At 41.4% G+C, this 22,497-nt stretch overlaps 1 protein-coding gene across 2 annotated transcripts in view; it reads left to right on the forward strand.

Moving 5' to 3' along the window:
• The window catches only part of CDH13 (cadherin 13), a 984,509-nt gene that overhangs the window by 180,648 nt on the left and 781,364 nt on the right, over positions 1-22,497 (forward strand). The gene's annotated exons all lie outside the window — the stretch shown is intronic.

The raw sequence follows: 22,497 nt of genomic DNA on the forward strand, positions 1-22,497 counted from the left end.
AGCATCCCTCAAGGAGGAAGCTTGCCATGGCGCTATGTCTTGACATGGTCTTGTGTTTGCCAACAGTGATTAGGAATTACTTAGTTGCTGACAGCCTTTCATCATTGATTGAAAGAGAGAAACTTTCCCCCTCAAACTGAAAATATGGTACCTAGATTTTTTCCTTTTAAATGAAATGTTATCCAAAGACAACCCTTTGAATGTGTACACAACAACACACATGGTTCAACAAAAGGGTAACTTGCAATAAACAGAGATATAGAATGGTTGAGGGCCTAGGACAGCAGCTCATTAGGCAAAACCTGTCCTTTCTCTTTGCTAAAGTCAGGCAGGAAACAAATGTCTGCCAAATAGAAGTATTTGTATGAGAGGAGGCTGTCAGTGAGGAAGACATACAGTTATGGGGAAAACACTGGAAAGTTTCCTCTAGTCCATGGGAACTTTAATTATGTCCTCAATAATGCTTATATTCAGAGGATCCCAAAGTGTTTGGGGAACCCATTAAAAAGTTCCAGAGTGGCGTAGTGAGAGAGATACCCAATGTGACAAGGGTGCCTTTCGAGACTGTGCAAATAACATGGCCATCCGGGCGTGGCATCAGCCCACAACTCTGAGACCCTGAGATCTGATTCCCAGCTCCCACAGTGTGTAGCCATTGGGACATGCAGGTGACAGTCTTAATTAGACTTTCTTTTGCAACTGGTAATTCCGGGAATCACAGGGTTCTTAACCTTTTTTGTGCCATGGCCTGTCAGGCTAGTGAAGCCTATGCACCCTATCTCAGAATATTGTATTTAGATTAAAATATTTAGAATTATGATAGAGTGTATAGTTTGATATACTTTTCAAAATATTAAAGAACATATGTATAGTTTGATATACTTTTCAAATAGTTTGAATATACTTTTTGATATAATAGTTTGATATACTTTTCAAAATATTAAAGAACATATATATATTTATGGTAGAATAATATCTATGAAGCAGTGTAAAAGCTCATAAATGCTGATTGTGTGCATCTCTTTCCAACTCTGTGTTCAATGATGACATGTTGGTAACTTGAATGTGACCATGTTGGGAGTATTTGCACCATGGAGACTAGCAAACATTAGAAATCAGCACCCCCTCTAAGAGCCACTTGTTAAAACATTTACCACCCCACTACACTGTGTGTGTGTGTGTGTGTGTGTGTGTTTCTATGTGTGTGTCTGTGTATAAAAATAGTGTATGTATTTGCACATAAATATTATGTAACACATATAAGTATGTATTAAACCTGTGATCAAATCCTGTTATTTAAGGCATTAATAAATATATTTATTTGTTTGTTTATATAAATAAGTAATTTACATAAATTTATTTGTGCCTTAAATAACAGGATTTGTTCACAGGATTAATCACTATCATCATTTTGAAGTAGTTATGAGCATATATTGTATTTCAAAAGATCAGCAAAATTGCAATGTGATATAATATTTCTTTCTATAATTGATGATAGTCATAGTTACTGCTAAGACCATTGTGATTTGTTACCTACATCCATAATTAAAGGAAACACTGAATTTCAGTTAGAGGTTAATGCAAATAAAGATGCATTTTTCCCCTATCTAAAGAACCCCTGAACTATAGTATCCAGGAAGCTAGAAAAAAGATTAGCAAGGAGAACAATTAGTAGGTCATGACAATAACACAAATGAACAGTCATGGTGTCTTGTACTTAGCTGAGGAGATAGATGTGAATGTGGAATTAGAGATAGTTAATTTTTAAAAGTCTACAAAAATTAGGCATGTATTAATATAGAAATGAGGGAGGTGTCAGGAGTAACTCCTAGGGTTTGGGCTTGCACTGAGAATGGAATATCAAAAAGAGCCAGATTTCAGGAAGATGGCCCTGATTTGGTTTGGAACCTCTTGGGTTGGAGGTGCCTCTCAAGTATTCCCATGGAATTACTAAATAGACAGTGGGATATATGCATCAGGAGTAAAGGCATAAATAGTTTCCACCATCAGTCTTGGGGTGAGAGCAGGGTAGTGGGAGTTGTTCCTTGGTGGAGAAGCCAGCTACAGAAAAACATGCCACCCTTTCAGTGACTGTTTGCGTACTACATCTCCTATCTTCTTCATCTCTTAATAATCATTGGGTCAACAGATTGCCTTTAGAAACTCTGAAACAGCCCCATTTGGGAGGAATCTTGCCCACAGAGAGTAACTACTGTCCCAATTCCCACACAGCCACTCCTCTCCCAGAGGTGAGTCCAGGGGAGTAGATACATACTAGAGAGTCATTAGGATATTTACAATAACTGGAGTGTCCATCCTGTAAGAAACTGCCCCAAGGAAAAAGATTGAGTGAGAAGAGCAGGAAGCTGTGACCTTGAGGATTTCCAAATTCAATGGCTAACAGAAGCAGGTAAGCCTAAGAATGAGACTAAGCAGGAGCAGCTGCAGAGATGGGGGAAAGCCAGGTGAGTTGGTGGGGAAGAGGAGAAGAGAGGGTGCTTCAGTAAGAAGAGAAGAGACAAGTAAACTGAAGGTTGAGGAAACCCAAAAGTTCTTTATTGGAACTAGTGATAATAGGGTGTTCATTTTATAGGAGCTGTGTTGGTGGAGTGATAGCGGTGGAAGATATCTGGGAGGAGAGAAAATGGGGACAGATGTTAAAGACAGCTCTTTTAAGCAGTTTGGCTGCTAAGAAGAAGACAGATAGTGAAATAGTGGGGGTAGATATAGAACCAATAAGGCTTGCCTTCCTGCCTTCCTTCCAACCTTCCTTCCTTCCTTCCCTCCTCTTTCTCTTCCCTCCCTCCCCCCCGCATTAGGAAAGACTTGCCTATAGGAAGGATCCATCTGGGTGAAAAGGGCTCAATAATGGTATAAATCTCCTGAGAAGGTTGAAGGAGACAGACTACAAGGCCTAGGGGATGTGTTCACTTTTCCTATTAGAGAGTTGAGTGAAGGAACAAAGAAATGAATAATGCAACCACTTTTAACAGTTGATGTGTCTTGTCCCTTGTCTAATGGAGGAGACCTTCAGTGGCTCCAGAAGGCAAAGTGATTTGCTCCAGGTCTTGCAGTGGTGGAATGCAGACTCCAGCAAGTCTCCAGAAAGATGTATGTCTCTTTGTCTTGGAAGCACATATTGGTGGTTTAGGACATTCAGTTCTGAAGGGCTTCATACACCTGCGGGACATGTAGGTGAATGTGTACTGAAGTGAATTGGAAACTGAGCTGCTTTGTTGATGTTTCCTGTGTAGGTTTTGAAATTAGGATTGAGAGAGGCATTATCTGGGCAGGAAAGATTGGATTTAAGGTCTCTGAGTCGTTGAAATAAGGGGGCCATCTTTGGGGAAGAGAGCTGTGATGCAGATGGGCCTGGGGCTTCAGAGCTGTGCCATCCCTCTTCATGTATCAGAGCTGCACTATCTCTGAGGCTTCCAAGCCCTGCTTTTGACACCTGAATCCAGCTGAGTGTTGCCAATCTTTCAAGATGCAGATACAACACCTTATTGACTGATGTGGACTCCTCTATTCATCAAAGTGCTCAGTAATGGTATTAGCTGGCGGGCTGTTTTCAAGTGTGGAAAGTGCTTCCCTGTAGTGTGACAGACTACCCAAGGGTTAGGATAAAAGGCTTCAAAAAGGCAGCAGCTTCCTAGAGGCTGCCTATGGCCACTCATGCTGCTGCTTTGGCCATTGCTGACCCCACACTGCCAGGGCCAACCTATGCATGTCTCTCTCTGTCACCTTGGATCCTGTGAGCCCCAGATTTCTAAGCCTTCACCATAAAAACAAACCAGAACAAAACTTTAGAGACTGCCTGATGTGGCTGCTGCCTATGACCTCTGCCACCTGTGCCATTTTGGAAAACATAGACCTTGAAGTTCTATCGGATTTGGATTTAAATGTCAGCTCTTCCCTAACTGACTGTGGGATCCTCAACAAGTCTCTCACCCTCTCCGAAATTTTATCATCTATGCAATAGGGCTACTCTTGCCTACCTTGTAGGGCCACTGTAGATACCCATCTATCGAACACATCCTTGAGTGCCTATTCAAATACTGGCCACGGTGCTGGGCGCTGGAGACAAGCTGCACAAAACAAGCATGATCCCCTCTGCCAGGCAGCCTCCAGTGCTCTAGTGGTTATGCCAAAGTGCCAGGCAGGGAGCACCTTTAAGCAATGTCTCATTCATTTCTTTTTTTTACCCTTCATGAACCATGTTCAGCTGAAAATGCCCCTTGTTGCCCCATGTAATGAGCATTGGGATACTGCGAGGCATTGTGTGGTTAGCAGACAGCTCTATAGGGAGTAAAAGTGGGGATTCAGAGAGGACATGGAAGTGGAATGGGGTGAGGGTCAAATCTATACTGAGGATGCCACGTGGGCATCCACGTCACAGTGCCACCTGTGATGAACCACAGGCCCAGAGAGACAATGTACATGCCTTCTTCTCTGGGCCTCCATTTCCTCACTTACACAACAGAGACAATAACCATATATACATCTGAGCGTTGTTGGAAGGATTAAATGAGGACGTATGTGCCAAGTGCTTAGAACAATGCCTGGAACTTGGAAAGTGCTAGATAAATGGTAGGTATTATTTCCATTTTCAGAATCAAGCTGCTTTCATTACTGCCCACCAATCTCAAATGGAAATCAGGTGGGAATGGTGATTGGTTGAAATCCTGCACCAAACCGCAGCCCTTTCAAATGTGGTTCCATTAGTCCTCTTTCCTTTTCCACTCCTGACTCTCATATGCAGATCTCCTACTGTGAAGAGTATCGTCCCTAATAGTAGAATATCACTTTATGGTACTATTTGTTGACCATCCATTATACTGTGGGGTCTCAACAGCTTTAATTACAATAATTTGAGGTTTGTCCAAGGCATTATATTCTGGAGAGTTCAAGGATGTTTTTAATTTAATTATATTCAGTTTAACACCACAGATGACTGTTGGGAAAAAGGAAAATGCTGTTCTTTCTGAATACAAGACACATGTTTAGGACTGATAAAATACATTATTGTGTTTTGTTTCACAATAAAAAGAAATGTATTACAAAGTAAGGCAGTTAGTTGACATTGAGATGCTTGGTCTGGGGCATTGTTGCCAGAAACAGGCTTGATTCTGGTTAAGGGGAGGGTGTGCATGGGCTCAGCCTTGCATGTAAGTTAGGGGACCAAAGGCCAGTTCCCACAGGGACCTCTCTCCTGCAGAGACTCACATTAGCCATCTAAACAGGCACATCCCTATTCTTTCTGCTATTTATAGTAATAATTATTAATTGCCATCTGATTTCATTCATTCAGTGACTATTTACTGAGTACCTACTATGTGCCCGACATGGTTCTGGGCTGTAGTGATACAGGTATGGTCACAATAAACAAAGACTCTACTTTCAAGGGGTTTATATTACAGAGAAGAAGAAAGAGAAAACCGGTAAAATGTGGGCTTGTGTTTGTGCATAAAGTTAGTGAAACCTATGGAGAAAAGTAAAAGTGAGACACCACTGGGGAGGGATGGTTGTAATTTTATGTAAGATGGTCAGGGAAGGCCTCATGGAGAAGGTGAAATGTGAACTAAGACTTGAAAGAGCTAGAGGAATGGGGATGCTATAGGCACAGGTAACAAGTCCTGAGGTGGGAGGCCACCTGGGGTGTCTGAGGAGGCACGGGGAGACCATTGTGGAATGAGGGGGAGATAACAGAAGATGAGGTTCAAAAATGCTAGGAGGAAAAGAGTGTGTTTTGATTTTTTATCATCAGTACCATCCCACTGTCCCCCCCTGACGACACCCCTACCAGATACCGGCTGAGACTCAGCAGGGAATAGGCCATAATCCCTGCACTCCAGAAACCCAGACTCTGCAAAGGAGACAATTAAAGGACAACATGATCTTCGCTACCAATGGAGCGAGCACAGATTTTTAAGGGTGTTCTAATGTGGAAAGAAAACACAGCCTAAATGAGAGGGGAGAAGGAAGACTTCTTGGAACATGAGATATCTAGGCCATTGTGAGGCCAATAGACATCTGCCAAGTGAAGTGGTCAGAATGAGGCTAGATTTTGCAGCTAAGAGAGCCCTAAAATCCCATCCTGTAGCCTGTCCTGCCTCTTCTTTCAACTCTCTCTACCCACTCTCCACCAACTCTATTGTGGGTACCCATTCCTTTTGCTGACCACCCTCCAGACCTGGAAGAGGTTCCCTCTTATAAGTTATGATCCTGACCTGCTTTCCATGGCATGCAGGTCCACCTCTCCTGGTTCAGCACTTTGACAAGCAGCTCTCCCCAGCTCAGCCATGTGCACTCACTCTATTTAGGAATGTATTTCTACTAAATCCATGACTCTGTGTATGTAGCCTAGTGAAATCTACACCCTGGGCTCCAGTGACCTCCAAGGAGAAGGGGTGGTGAATATAGCAATGACAAAATATTCACACACACATATGCTTAAATATGTGAGCACATATATACGTGAGTATACACACATACGGTTGAATATAGATGTGTGCATACACCCATACATGAACACACACACACACATACCTATGCTTACATATAAATGCATGTATTTATGCATTATGTATACGCATATACATAAATGTATGTATATAAACATATATGAAGATACAGATGCATGCACATGTGTACATATGAATGCATGCATATGCACATGGATGGATGGTGTGAGTGTATGCATTGTGTGTGTGTATATTCTAGAATGCCTAACTTGCCAGGATCTTTACATCTGCTCTCCTTTTTTATGTACACCACAACCCTGCTATGCATGTGCTATCACTATTTCCATTATGTAGATGAGAAATTTGAGGCTCTAAAAATTTAAGATTCTTGCCCGAGTTCATACAGCTGGTAAGTTCTGAAGCCAACATTCAAACCAAGGGCTAGAAGACAAGTAAGCCCTTCCATTCCAGTGCTTCCATGGTGTTAACAGAAAGAGCAAAAACAAACCAGAAAAACTGAATAAACTGTTGGTCTAATCCTTGAGCTGCTCATAAAAAAATACACATAGAGAATTGACGAGTACATAATGTGATAATTTCCATGAAAGAAGGGAGGGAATGCTATATGGGAGCATAGAAGAGAGAATGATATTTGAGTTAGCTCTTGAAGGATGACTAGGAGTTTCCAGAAAGGGGTGGGGGAGTTAATGATTCTGCATGTCATTTGAAGTTATAGGTATTATCACAACAAGATAGCCAACGTTGGCTGTTTCAATGTGCTAAAGGGGTTTTAAACTCCTTTGGCTTAACAGCCACAGAAATGGGGACATTTTACAAATACAGGCAGAGGTGGCACCTCAAACCTGGCCTCACCCACTGTTAAGCTGCATGCGGGTGAAGGAAAGTCTCCAAAAATGGCATTCTCCCTCTGCCATGACATTTGCATCTTCATGTGCCCGCACACAAGAAACAAGTCTGCTGTCAGTAGTGTCATCCCTTGGAATAACGAAGAAAACATGGTTGCAGGTAACATGAGTTATGCCTTTATAAGGCCTTTTCAATGGCAGAGCAGAAACTGCTCCCCTCTGAGCCCCTTTTGAAGGTGGGAAATCACAACTGCTGCTTTGCCAGGAGGTGCTTTTGAAGATCGTGTGGACATTCTTTCAGCAAAACCATTGGCCATGTGTGATTGCTTCTATTTATTCAATATGAAGAAATACAAGATTGAGTTTTATGAGAGAGAGAGAGGGAAGAAAAGTACATTCTGTACACAGACCGGCTGGGTTTCATTGTGTAGGATGTTTTTATTGCCTCAAAGTAATCTTCTGATTGCTAGATGAGTAATCCCATAATTACAAAAACAATCAATTAATTGATCTAAATTAATCGGATAACATATTTTATCCTGCTAAGCATGAAGGTAGATTTTAGGTAACTTTCCAGAAAAGAGGCATTGAACCTTTATAGCCAGCAGCCAGGGATAATGATACAGATTCAAGTCTCACATGCTTGAGACTTCTAAATCAGCATATTTTGGAGTTAATACGTAAGGAGAAATATACTAAAGTCTTATGAAGTCTTATCTCTTTCATTCTGCAGAAAGCTTCAAACTGTCTGCATTCCACTGCTCCCCCTTTTCTTATGTCAGAGTTGTTCCTATCTGGGAATGAGACTGTCTTACCTCTTTGGCTGCCTCTTGCATTTCCCTATCTCTAGCTACATCGTATTGGATGGATGGTGGCCTTGGGAGACAGGGGGAAATAGTACATTAATGGTAGCAGAGTTATCCAGGAGGAGATGCCACTGAGCCAGCACCAGATAGCACTGAAGGGGGCAGGGGAGGAGTTTTGTATCCTCCCTCCTTCTCTCTTCTCTTATTCTGTTCTTCCTTCCTTCCTCAGTAGTTACGGAGTGCCCCTAATGTACTAAGCACATTTTAGGCACTCGGAACACATCACTGAACAAAACAGGCAGAGATCCCTATGCTTGTAGCTGACATTCTAGCAGTAGAGACAAATAATACAAATGATAAGTAAATCACATAGTATTTTAGAAGCTGACAAGTGCCATGGGAATAGAAATCACAGAGCAGAAGAAGGGCACCGGAGTGTGGGGCCAATAGGCAGAGAAACTTGCTAGTGTTAAAAATGGTCTGTGGAAGATCTCAGAGAGCACAATGCAGTTGGATGAGCCAGAGGCCTATCTTCACTCTGCCTTGTATGAATCATTTATGTGAATACAGCACCGACTTCTGCTTCCTAATTTTTAAAACAGGATGTTTGTATCTACCATGCAGGAGATGCTGTTGGAAATATCATTGGTCTGTTTATACCACTCCTCATTAAAATGACAATAATAACAATAACACCACAGATTTGAAACAGTTAATAGTGTCTGTAAAGCCCCAAGCACAGGGCCTGGTCCATGTTGAGTATTTAGTATGTGTACACATCTGTAATCATAAAAAACAAAACAAAACAAAACCCAGCAACAAGAGCTCGATTGTTGCACTGTCATAATTCATAAGGCACTATTCTAAATGCTTCATGGACATTAGCACATTTATTTTATTTTATTTTTTTAATAATTTTTATTTTGTTATATTAGTCACCATACAGTACATCCCCAGTTTTTGATGCAATGTCCCATGATTCATTATTTGCGTATAACACCCAGTGCACCATGCAATATGGGCCCTCCTTAATACCCATCACTGGCCTATCCCAATCCCCCACCCCCCTCCCCTCTGAAGCCCTCAGTTTGTTTCCCAGAGTCCGCAGTCAGACATTAGCACATTTAATCCTTACAATCCTGTGAGGTAGGACTATTTTAGGCCCATTTTTTAGATAATGAAACTGAGGCACAGAGAAGTTAAGTAATTTCTCCAAGGTCTTATAACTAGTTAATGGTGGAGGCAGGATGTGAACCCAGGTACCCTTCTTTTGGAACTGCACTGCAGTTATTCCCAAGGCTCCAGGATATGGAAATAAACCATCCATTCACTCATTCAGCAAATATTTATTGATCATCTACTATATGATAGGTCTGTGATAGGCACTGAGGAAATAGAGGTGAACAAGATAGAATGGGTCCCCTCCTGGGGCGCCTGGGTGGCTCAGTTGGTTAAGCATCCAACTCTTGATTTTGGTTCAGGTCATGATTTCTGGATCCTGGAATCAGGCCCCTAGTCGGTTCAACACTCAGCTTGGAGTCCGCTTGAGATCCTCTCCCTATGCCCTTCCTGTTGTCTTCCTCTCTAAAATAAATAAGTAAAAAATAAATCTTAAAAAAAGGAAAAGAAAGGGTCTCCTCCCAAAAATATGTGGGTAAATGTGAGACTCACACTTTATCTGAAAGATTTATCTGAAAAGACAGTCTTTAATAAGGATGATATACTTCTGCCCCAGATTTTCTGGGTGTGACTCTGAATGTAAATCCTTCACCCCTTTATTGGACCATGAACACTAATGTTTGGCTGCAAGCATATGAGAGATTATCTTCATTCATACAAAGAAGCCTGCCCTTCTCTTGCAGAGTTCTTCCCAGTGAGTTGGTGGGACCTGCCTCTACCGATGAGGGGCAAGCCTTGTGACTTTTAGACTATGATCTCCTCATTAGATAAAGCCATCAATTACAGCAGAAACTATCATTATTGGCAAGCTGGAGATCTGCTGCCATCAGGGAGGAATGGGCTTCTGTGGAAGGTTGCAAACTGATGACTATTTAATCCTTGAACTTTGACAGCAACAATATTAGTTGAAAGTCTGTAATGCATTCACATTCTCATCTGACATTTTCCCCCACATCATTATTTATCTGGTTTTACTTTCAAATTCCCCATAGGATCATTGACATGAAATTCTGAAGGGAAATTTGGAACATTAATGACTGTTTAAAGCAAATGAGTAAGTGTCCTTTCCAAGAGGAAATTACCTTTATGGTGTTGGCATAAGGCTATTCTAAAAATTTATATAATGAGGAGGCTACACAAGGTAGATGACTAAATTTCCCAGGCTTGGAGTTGGCCTATGCAGCCTCTGTGAATTTGGCCTGGGGTAAGATCAGCAAGGCCTTGCAAGACTGGTTCCAGGCGCAGGGGAAATCCTGCCCTCCTTGCTTTCCTTCTTTCTATACCTGATTGTTGAGTGACTTGATGTGCCAGGCATGGCGTTGGATGCTGAGCTTATGACAGTGAGCACAGACGGTCGTGGAGCTTGCTGTCTAGGAGGGAAAGGAGACCCTCACCAAGTAATTCCATCCCTAGATATCCAAGCTACAAACATAAATAAGTGCCCCGAATGAGAGAGAACAATATTCTGTAGCCTTGAATAACAGAGAGCTCTGACCCTGCTTGGGGGTTAGGGGTGGTCATGGATGTCTTCCCTAAAGAAGAAATACTCGCCCCAAATGCTGAATGAAGAGGAGGGTCTAGAGAGGCAAGGAGCCAGGTGGGAGGAAATTATTTCAGGAAAAGGGAAGAACAAGGTTTCCGGTGGGTATGTGCTCCCTTCAAATCATCTGTGCTTCGTGATCCTGGAGTTCTCAGCTCCACTGATGTGAGAACCATGCTGCCCACTGACTTGGCTTCCACCCACAGAACCAAAGGGGTTTTCCTTGGTGATATCTATAGCTAATGTACATTGAGTGCCTACTATGCAGCAGGCACTGACTCAAGGGCTTTATATGAATGAACTCATTTGACCTTCTAGAGACATTAGCCTCACCCCATTAGAAAAAGTGACATTGCCAATGATCAAAAGAGAACCCAGGTTATTCATTACAGCAATATTTGCAAACAAACAAAACTTGAAGCACCCCAATGTCTATCAAAAGGGCATGTTTGAATGAGCAATGGAATGCCGGCTCAAATGAATGCTATGCATCCCTGAAAAGGGATGAAGAGTATGGCTATAGACTATTTTGGAATAATGTCCAGATACACCATTCAGGGGAAAAAAATAAGGTAGAAAAAAGTGTATAGTGTGCAACTGCCTATCTACAGAAGAAAGTGGATACATATTTATATAAAATTTACTTTTATTTGCTTAAGGTAGGTTGAACCATAATATTTAAAAAGGTTACTATTCCAGTTTTCTATTTTTGTTTAACAAAATTAGTGGCTTTAAGTAGCAACACTATTTTATTATTATGTCTTACAATCTGGGGTTGACTAGGCTTACCTAGGTGGATCTTGATCATGTTTGCAGTGAGTAGCTGAGGCTGGAATCATCTGGATCATCCAAAAACTTGCTCACTCAGGTCCTGGTCTGGAGTGGGAAGATGCAAGCAGCTGGGGATGGGGTTGGAAGAGCCAGGGCTCCCTGGGCATCTCTCTTTCTCTCTGTGGTCTCTCCAGCCTATAAGCTTCCAGGTAGCTGGACATTTTACATATTTACTCAGAGCCTTAAAGGTGCCTTTCCAAAGAGTGAAGCAGGTCAGGCTGTATTACCTTTTATGATTAGTCTCAGAAGTCACACAGTGCCACTTTTGCCACATTCCACTTTTTGAGACAGTTAAAGGCTAGTGAGGATGTGCTAAGGTCTGGAAGAGTAAGTACATGAAAATATTCCTATGGCCAGTTCTTGAAAAAAGTAATATGACACAGTTACCCAAAGTGAGAAGTATGGAAAAAGTAGACTTTTTTTGAGTAAACCTTATTTCATAAATTAGAAAATGAAACGAAATAAAAAGGCAATTACAAAAATCAAAAGTCAGAGAAATAATTGAACCTAAATGTGTACTCAGGAAATGGCATAACACCCAGAGAGGAACTATCCTCACTGAATTTAAGACACAGTAATTTGACTGCATCCATTAGTGGGATACACTTTAACAGCGATTAAAAAAAAAAAAAAAAAAAGGAAAAAAGAAAAAAGAAAGAAAGGGAAAATCCTGTTTTCAGTAAGACTACCGTTGGAAGTAGCACTGATATTGCTACTGTTGTGTATATTGAGAGGTAAAGCAAGTGAGTAATTATGTTAATTTTGAGGAGAATTAGAATTTTAAGGTGCACGGAAAAAGAAGATACAGATGTAAGATCAATGAAGTTAATTAAAAATGTTATGGCCCAGAATGGGAAGTAGCATTATCAATATGAATTTATTACATATTTTATCTTAAAAATTCATATATATTCTGTCTCTGTCCATTAAGAAGGCCTGGAAACAGTGACCAACACAATAATACTGAGCTTCCTTAGCAAACAGATTATGGTCTCTAATTACCATTTTCCTGCAAATGCAACCAAGCTTCCTTGGGAAAATGGTTGATTTCATGTCTGGGCCAGGAATTGTACCAGATAAGTCTGTAAAATCTTGTCATATCAAAACACAAGAAAGTTATTCGATGCTATGGGGTCATCATTTAAAGACACCAGCATCAGTAGGCCAAAGATGAGATAATCTAAGCACTAAATCAAGATTAGTAATTTTGATGGATTGAAACACATCAGTTAGGTTTAAATCCACAAGTTCATAGTGATAGGGAAAACAAAATTACTTATTGATCACCTTTCACAGATGATAGAGACCAACTCATTATTTTAGAAACTGATAAATGAAGGGAAAGAACCAAACATGTATCTTGCCTTTCCTTTTAGAATTCCAGGTCAAGAAAATTGCATAGATGATGAAAGGAGTTTCTCTTTACAGTTAGAAATGATAAAGAAAGGATAGAATTAGAATATCATGGATTTGCAACCCTTACTTACTGAATGGATCTAGGCAATGGCCATCAATGGTTGCTACTATCATAAAAAAGGGAGACCAACAGACATTTGTATTTCCTGAACAAAATCCACATGAGTGCCTGTCAAGTTGTTTTGAACCAAAAATATCAAACCTGCATCTGATCACACCTCCAGGATGTAACTACCTACTTATAGGAAACATAGTAGACAAGTGAACATGTTTAATGACATGACTGTGTTGCAATCAGCCAAACTGATACTGTGAAAACAACCCAGATGATTCAATGAAAAGTTACAAAAGACAGATATTATATATATATATATATATATATATATATATATATATATGTTTTATATGTATTTATATAAATGGGAGCTCTATGAATTAAAAAACATGTAAGTGATAGAGCAATTCATCATGTTTGGTTCTGATTTGGATCCTGATTAAAAAATAAGCCATGAAGATTATAAGGTAGTTAAGGAAATATAAACACAGACTAGATATTTGGTGACCTTTAGAGATTTCTTGTTATTTCTATTCAGGTACAGTAATGTATTCTGCTGTGTTAGGGAAAAAAAGTTTCCATCTTTTACACACACATAGTAAATACTTACAGATGAATGGTATGATATCTGGAATTTTCTTCAAGACAACCTGGGAAGTGGATGGGTGTTCAGTTGAACCCAGGGTAGCCATGAGTGTGATACTGAGGTCTGGTGATGGATACAGAGAGGTTCATCACATGATGATCTCCACTTTGGTGTTTCTTTGAAATTTTCAATACAAAAATATAGCAAAAACAAAAAAAAAATTGACAGGGATAAAGGGCTTTCTTCTTTCCAAAGGGCTTCTCATCTACAATTTTAGTCCATAAATATCAGAAAATGGTCAGACAGCACAGATGTGTCTCACCATAGCCTGCCGAGCAATGGAGGGGCACCCAGCTTTTCAGCCTCCCTCTGTGATACTGTTGTCACAGCTAGAATTTAGCAGGAAAATGCTGGGAGCATACTTCGTGTTGTGCCATCTTTAAATAATATTTCACTTTCTAGGAACAAAGCAACTCATTTTTTTCTTGATGCTTCAAAAAACAAAATAATAGAAAAACTTCTCATTAAGAAGTGTTTTTGATACAATTTTGAACTTAGTGAGTAGTGACAATTAAAATATCTTTGGCCTATTTCTCCTGGATCTATACAATTTTAGCAAATATTTTCAAGATGTCTTGTCTGCTAAAGGAGAGGTGATTCTGATTCTGAATTACTTTGCTATAAATAGGCATACTAGAGCCAAATGAAAACCTGAAATCAAAGGGTTGCTTTTGCATGAAGTCAGACTTACTTTAGAACTGCAATGTCTTCTATGTGGCAGGAGGCTAAAACCATTCAAGTTGAAATTCTGATTTTAATAATGAATGGGGACAGAAATATAAAATGGTCGTGTGGTTTTTATTTTCTACATACAATCTTAAATTCAATCCCAAACATAAAGCATTGATAAAATTTTAAACATTTTAGTAATTTTAAATTGTTCCACACCACACGTGATTGGAACCCCAATCACTTTTAAAATAGGTGCTTCTATTATATGTATATGTATAATAAGTCCTCCAGAAAAGTAAAATTACCTCTCTCGTCTCAGGAATAGAATCCCAATAACTTCCAGATTGAAGCACTTTTAAAAAAAAAAGGGGGGGTGGTGAAGTGCTCCAGTAACTTTAAATTGCTTCATACAATGAAAAGTGCCTGTAAATTACTGAATGTGGCAATTTGTTCCATAAGCTTTTTTGATTTTTAAGTAACTTAGTGGATTTGCTGGTGACACACTTTGGCAGGTACCCTAGATCATTTCAGATTGAGCATACACATCTAAATGGGATTAAGATGTGGCATTAGCAAATACTGACCACAGGAAAGTGAGGGGGGTTTCAATTTCAACAGCTGGGAGATGCTGAGAGTGAGGATAGTTGATTCTCAGGGGACTTGGGAAAGGTACTAAGAATGCGAAATTGAGCTAATTACAGAAAAATGCCACATGGCTGGCTTTGGAATGATTCATCAAGCCCCTGGCATGTTCTGCTTTACCCTCTGCCTGATGATAAAGTAGAGGTTATTTCTGTCTGTGGACACATTTGGCTCATATCTCATCCAGGCAACACAGCCTCAGCCTTGCTCTACTGGTGCTAATTTCTTTTAAAAAAATAATGTTAATTTAGTAAAATATGCTTTTTGGGCTTTTAGGATGGGACAGGGAAAGTTTGTCGTTTTCCAAGCAGATAGTTCCTTAATCCTTTCTGATAGGATGTCTTCATCTTTACCGTTTTGGATAAGAATTTGTTGTTTAGCCACAAGAGGGCTGTGGTTACTGGCTCCAGAGACAGCTGCAGTCTCCAAGGATACAAAAGGGTCATCAAGGTTCTGCAAGCCAGAGTGAGGGAGATGGAGCCAGGGGTTCCAAGCAATGAGCCTTAGCAGATGGTTGGGAAGGGGCCACATGATGATTTTCATGACGAGGTGGTGATGTAAGTCCTGTGCTAGAAGTGAGGGTGGATAGAGAAGTTAGGTCCCACTCTTCTTAGCAGTGGACTGCAGAATCGAGTAATCAGTAGACAGAGCTAGGCAAGCTGCCTTCTGGGCCATCTGTGAACTCGTCTTTAGCTTCACAAAATAGTCCCCACTGTAGGGAAACTGAGGGAGGACTGGAACCTCCAGGGAGGATTGAGTCGAAAATCTCCTTTCCCAAGATCCTCAGCTTCGAGAGACTAGGCCAGGTTTTGGTTGGGTTATTGGAACAGCACAATAATGGGGAAAGGGAAAATAACTGTGAGAATTTATGGTGTAATGATGGTCAAGTGCGGTGGGAGTAGGACGTGGAGCCAGAACTTCCTGTTTGTTCATGATTAGAGTTGGCACTCTGACGGAGATAGAATTCTGTAGAACAGGAGTAGATTGACAACATCCTGGTTTGCCCAAGACTGTCCCATTTCTAGCACAGAAGGTGCCGAGTCCCTGGAACTTCCTGGTGCCAGACAAACAGAAACAGTTGGTCATCCTAACTTGCAAAGCTAGAGAGACATCGATGTGTGTTCTGGATGGGTTTAGTCTGGTAGGTTAGCTCATCTGTCATTGATTGGAAAGGTTTCCACTAGGAATACACTTTCAGTCTCCTCCCTGAACCATCGCTGGAGCTGTATCTAGGAAGAGGTGCAGGAGTTTGGAAGCTGGACCCCTGGCACCTCCTCCAACCACTTTTGTATCTGTTTCACAGATTAGGCTTTAAACAAAGTTTTATGGAACAGAAGCTTCCACAGTGAATGCAGGATTGGAAACTTTAGAAAAAGATGGGGATGGGAGATTTATGGATATGTGGCAACACATTGTCCCTAAATAAGACTAGTCCATGGAAAATGGTTAGAAGAGTGCAGCCAAGTCTGCCAGGGGCTTGGCCAGGTACGTGCCCCTGTGGCCTGAGCCCAACCTGAGACAGCGCCACCAACCCATCAACGAGGAATCAGCCTTTTCTTACCACTTAACTTTCCTCTTATCCACCCCCTCCCCACGGCCCCCACCCCCACCCTCACCCCAAAGTTCTTCTCGGTGCAGATCTAGTGTAAGGAAACACAGAGCCTTTACCACCACCTGACTAGGATGATGGATATGGAAATAAGCACTTTGGGATCCCTGTCTGCCTCCCTCTTAAACCATTTACACTCTTGGGCTCAGAACACCTCCCAGGCAGGAGGGGCCAGCACTGAATTTCCCTGCCTCCCACTTCTGTTTCCACTGCTACCTGAGAGGAAATAATTTGATTTGGGGCTGCAGGGGGTAAGGCAGGAAAATGCAGTAGGAAGCCAGAGAAAATCAGCAAGAAAATTACTAAAAGGGGGAAAAAAATCCAACTGGCTGCTTATTTCCTACAACAGGACTTAATGAAATTCTGTCCCTTCTTACACAGCTGTATTCAGTTTGTTTTACATTGTTTGGTATGTAAAAGGATTTGGCTTTGTGTTACAGAACTAATTGCTTACTAGATATTACATGGATATCAAAATACTTTATAAATATTAATTAATCTTCACCTAATTCCCTGGCAAGCACAAATAACCAGTGGCATATTTATTGAATGTATAAAGCAATAATCTGGTTCTTTAAGACTTGTCTTCTCTGCAGAACTTTGCTTACCATCTCCATGTGTCAAAATGCTTCACCTCCATTGTGGGTGGAATCACGCGCCACTTCCATAGTAATCGTTAGAAAGATAACAATGAAGATGATGTCAGGAGTAACCAGCGTGATCATGTACTGAGTATTTACCATTCTCCAGCCCTTGGAGTACGCATTTCAGAGATTTCATCTCATTTCATCCCCACAACAATCCTATTAGGAAAATGTTATTATTAACATTTTTTTTTTCCCCAGAGGAAGAGAAGGAAGCTTCTGAGAGCCGGATGGTGGCAGGGTCAAGTCCATGCTGCACTCCGTCTGTACATCACACTAGGAAGAGCCACTGTGCTGTACCTTTTCTGATTCTCACTAGGGAGAATGCTCTTGGCCTTCCTGCTTGTTGACTCCTCCAGCCATTTGTTCATTCAGAAGTGTTTATTGGAAGGCCAGCTCCGTGAGACTCTGTGCTGGGCTCTGTGAGGATGCACATCGTGCAGAATCCTGAGTAGTAATTATGGAAGTCAGCCTCTTTTCTCTCCTGCTGTCCTTTGTAGTCCCCAGGAGCAGCGAGCAGCGTGGCTTGCATCAGGCACAGTGGCTGGCACAGTGAACGTTCTCGAACAAATGCTCAGCAGCAGAGTTTCTAGTGCTTGAGTGAGGGGCGGGAGCCTGAGAAGATGAGAGTGTGTACTCTCTTCTTTCCTAACACTCATCATCGCATAATTCCACATTTCTTTGTGCTCTTACTGGTTCAGTGTCTTCCTAGCTGGGCCTGTGTCTGTTTCCTTTAGCACTATATCCCGACTGCTTAGAATATTCTCTTGTCAAAGTCCATGTACCAGCAGCATGAGCATCACCTGGGAGCTTGTCAGAAAAGCAGAATCTCAGGTCCTCCTCAGACCCCCTGAATCAGAAGCTGCATTTTAACAGGGTCCCAGGTGATTTGCATGCACAGTGGTTTTAAGCAGCCCAATCTAGGGACTTCACTGCACTCAGTGGTCGTGATTTGCAAATTGTCAGCATTTCAGAATTAGACTGAAATCACATATTTATCCTGGGCTAGGTCAACATCAAGTTTCTCTGCTTCGAGTCAATTCTAGCAACTCAGCTTGGTTATCTAAGATGCTTCTATTTGACAATTATGTATGTCTTTGATTTTTTTTTTTTTAAGTGGCAAGGTGGGGAGGCCCTCAGAGATGAAGTGATTATTACTGAATAAGTGCAATTTGCTTGGAAGGCCAGAATTTTTCAAAGAACAAGAGGCATCAAAAGGAAACAACCCAAACAACAACACAAAGGTTTCCAGGATGATGAAAAGGCTGAGGTCTCCAGCTGTGGGTCACACTGCCCTAAGAAAAATGAGCCACAGAATAAATACAAGACAAAAATAACAATCAGATCCAGGTCATCTCACTTTTGAAACAAAAGGGGAAAAGAGGAAACACATCCTCAGATACACATATTTCTGTTGGTCAGTATGCTTCCGTGGGGCTGGCCTTGTGAAGACAACCTTCCAACGATTAATTGAATTTCTCACCTTTTGTTCAAATGCCTTGGCCCCTTGATTTTTAAATAACATCTAAGGGCAAAAAAGACCCAGAACTTTGCTGAATGACTTTTCACGATGCAACGACATACAGGAACACCCATGCTCCTAGGTTCTCTCTGTTAACAGTGAAATTATATCAAGGATGACCTTTTGAAGGAATAAAACCCATTATCACGTGGAATGTGGTAGCTATAAAAGATCAACACTCGGAAGCCAAAGCAAAATCCCACATATGATAAATTAATTAGAATAGAAGTTACACGAAACCTAGACCTTCTATGTGACCCTTATCTTATAATTACCTCTTCTTTAAAAGCAGAATGGAATCTTTTATGTATGAAGATGTTAATGTTGACCCTAAATGCCTTAAGAGTCAAGGAGACATTTTTCACATATTGAAAATAAGATTTGATTGAGTGCTTGCAAGTGGTCTAGTGAAATCTCATTAAACTACTGTTTATTTTAATTCCTTATAAATGGCAGAATTTTAGCCGTTAATTATGAACATGAAACCAGTTAGAAAACAGGTTTTGCTATATCTAGAGCTTGCTTTTCAACCCTGATTAGTGCATCACCGTTCTTAGAGTTTTAAGTGTTTTAGAGGAAACAGGTACTTAGGTGTAACTTTTTACCTCCTCTTCCTCCTCCTCCTTCTTGTCATTGCCTCCTCCTCTCTCAAATGGTTACAAAAATCCAGATGAAAACCACAAAATGCGGTCTACTAAATATATCTATAGGCTGTGTGAAGTCTGCTGTCACTATTCACAGTATAATTAGATTTGTAAGTTATGTGCAAGATTCGCAGTGAAACATATGAATCTAATACTCTTTTAACTACTACCATCATATAAAAGTAAAAATAAGAAAACAGTTACATAGTGGCCTTCTATTAAACACTCGAGGGACTTGTGTTGCTTTTGCAATCAAGGGAGAGGGGAAATGACTCCATTTGCTCCTTCCCTGTCTCCAGGGAAGAGCCTAACACCATGCCAGCTCCTTGATGGAACCTATCTTCCATCCACCCCAGCCCCATAGTCAGGGGACGCTGAGCCAGAAGCAAAGTTTAAAGGAAGCCCCAGCTCCAAGCAAGCAGACTACACGGGGGCTACTTAGGAGATAAAATGGGGTGTGACCACAGTGAGGGTCTTTTCACACTTGATGCCATTATAATGTGTGAAAAGATCCTACATTGGAGCCTAGAGCAGATGAATAACAACACTATTGGCATTTTGTATTTAACAAAACACCTTTCTCAAGAAACGTATTAAGCGCCTCGTGGGTGGGGAATTGTCTCTGAACTCAATCAGGATTAGCCACTGGCCTGTGACTATCTCACTTTTAATAAATAATAATTTTCTCAATCAGTGCTAGCCAGCTTGTCTGCTTTCAGAAAGCAGGATATGGCTGCCTTGCATTTCCTATACTAATAACCCTTGGTATCAGGATTAACTCTTGATGCACTGGATGCAATTCTTGCCACTAGACCTTTGGAGGCCTTTTTTGTGGCCCCTCCCCACAACCTGGAAGGCTGCACGTAGCTTTCAAATGAATTTAAAGAGCAGTACCTAGTGCATGAAAAGCAGAGGCCTGCCGCAGATGGCTGAGGGATGGTTGGTTAATCCTTGGTCTGCAGAGCCAAAGGAGAGGCAAGAGAGGTATTTCAAAAGCACCAGGAGGCCCCAGTCACTCATGCATTCCTTTTGTTTCTCCATCCAAAGAGCACTTGTTTGGGGCCACGCATGGTATCAGGGCTATCTGACATTGTTATACAGACTTAAGAAAGACCCCCGAAAACACAGAGAAAAGAAAATAAAAAGGCATCTTTCATCAGTAAAGCATGGTGATGAAGAATGTGAACTTCGGAGTCCCCCGGGTTCAAGTCCCACCTCACCTCTTTGCAGCTGAACAACCTTGGATATGGGCCTGTGTGCTCAGGGCTGTCGCTCACCCAGTAAATTTGCCCTTAAACAGTCAGCCCCACAGAAGTGGACTGCTGGGTCCATGGGGCTGAACATTAGATGTTTTGAGGCATGTCGTGCTCTAGAGCAGAGTTCGGGAAACAGTGATCTGGGGGGTCAAATCCAGCCTGCCACGTGTTTGTATACAGCCACAGGCTAAGAACAGTTTTTCCATTTTTAAATGGGCTAATTTTAAATGGTTTTATGAGTACCTACATAATGTCCTCAATTTCGACTATTGGTCCACAAAGCTTAAAGTGTTTATTACGTGGCCTTTTGAGAAAGAGTTAACAGAGTCCTCCTCTGGAGCAGCACCTGCAGTAGAAATCTAATCTGAGTCACATTCAGATCTTAAAATTTTCTGGTAGTCACATGAATAGAAGTAAAAAGAAACAGGTAACATTAATTGTAACGTGTTTTCTTTAACCTGGCATATCCATAGTAGTATCATTTTAACATGTGAACAATATACAAGTTACAAATAAAATATTTAACATTAGTTTTTCATACCAAGTGTTTGAGATCCAGTGTGCACTGTGTACTTCCAGCACATCCTACAGGCCCATGAGGCTTCTGTATTGGACAGCGGAAAACCCTATTGAGTTTGAATCAATTTATGCTCCTCCAGGCATTCACAGAGAAAGCACTGCGCTGTGTAAATTTCAGTTTCTTTTCTCTTTACAAGGTCACATGGCACCTGGATTTAAAATCCACAGCTGCCCCACCTTGAGACGCAGGGGCTGTGTCCAAAGCCATGACAGATTTTCCGGGGATAGTGAATCCAGTCTCCTTATCCCTCAATCAGATAAAACAATCCTCTTCCTGCCCTTACTCTAGCTCTGTCGTTACTGAACCCATGGCTGGTTAGCTGACCCACAAGGGGCAGTAGCTGGGTATCCCTAGGATCCTAGATTGTGGGGAAACGCTGTGCCATGGCAGAGCCGATTGGTGGCCTCCTCACCCCTGGTCTCCAGATAGAAGACCGGCTCAGAAGGTCTCAGCTCACACACAGGAGGAGGCTGGAACTGCCTTGCTGTGATGATCAATCTATATGCATGCTTGCCTCCAGCAAACAGGGGACATTTAATTCTTGGCCAGAGTTTCATCAGCTCTATCAGTCTATGACAATAAAAGGAATATATGTCTTGGTCACACCAGAAAGTCTCCCCTGCAAACACTCTGGGACATCACACTCGAAGCCCTGAGCAGAGCCTCATTCGCTCAGGCCCTGCTCATCAGCAGTTGCCATGAGTCAGTCACAGCATATGTCATGCGTCTTTAATAAAATGTTGGAAGTGTTTTCTTCCTTTGAGCCTTTCTGGGGCTTTGAGTACAAATATGAGCTTTGGCTATGGAAGATGCTTCATTTGCGTTTATTAAATAAATGAGTGATTGAATAGCAAATCATTTCATGCTGTGGTTCTCAAACTGACTGGGCATTGGCATCACCCAGAAGGCTTGTGAAACACAGATTGCCGGGTCCCACCTCCAGAACTTCTGACTCAGAGGGTCTGGGGTGGGGCCCGAGAACCTGCATTTCTAACAAGCTCCCTGGTCACACAAAAGGTGCTGGGTCAGAGACCACACTTTGAGAACCACACATCTAAAAGATAGTATGGCTTTATTTTCTTTTGGTTCTGACTGACGTCTACCCTCATATCATTCTCTCTGCCT

The sequence above is a fragment of the Ursus arctos genome, unplaced genomic scaffold (assembly GCF_023065955.2).
Source record: "Ursus arctos isolate Adak ecotype North America unplaced genomic scaffold, UrsArc2.0 scaffold_19, whole genome shotgun sequence".
In the NCBI taxonomy this organism is placed as follows: Eukaryota; Metazoa; Chordata; class Mammalia; order Carnivora; family Ursidae; genus Ursus; species Ursus arctos.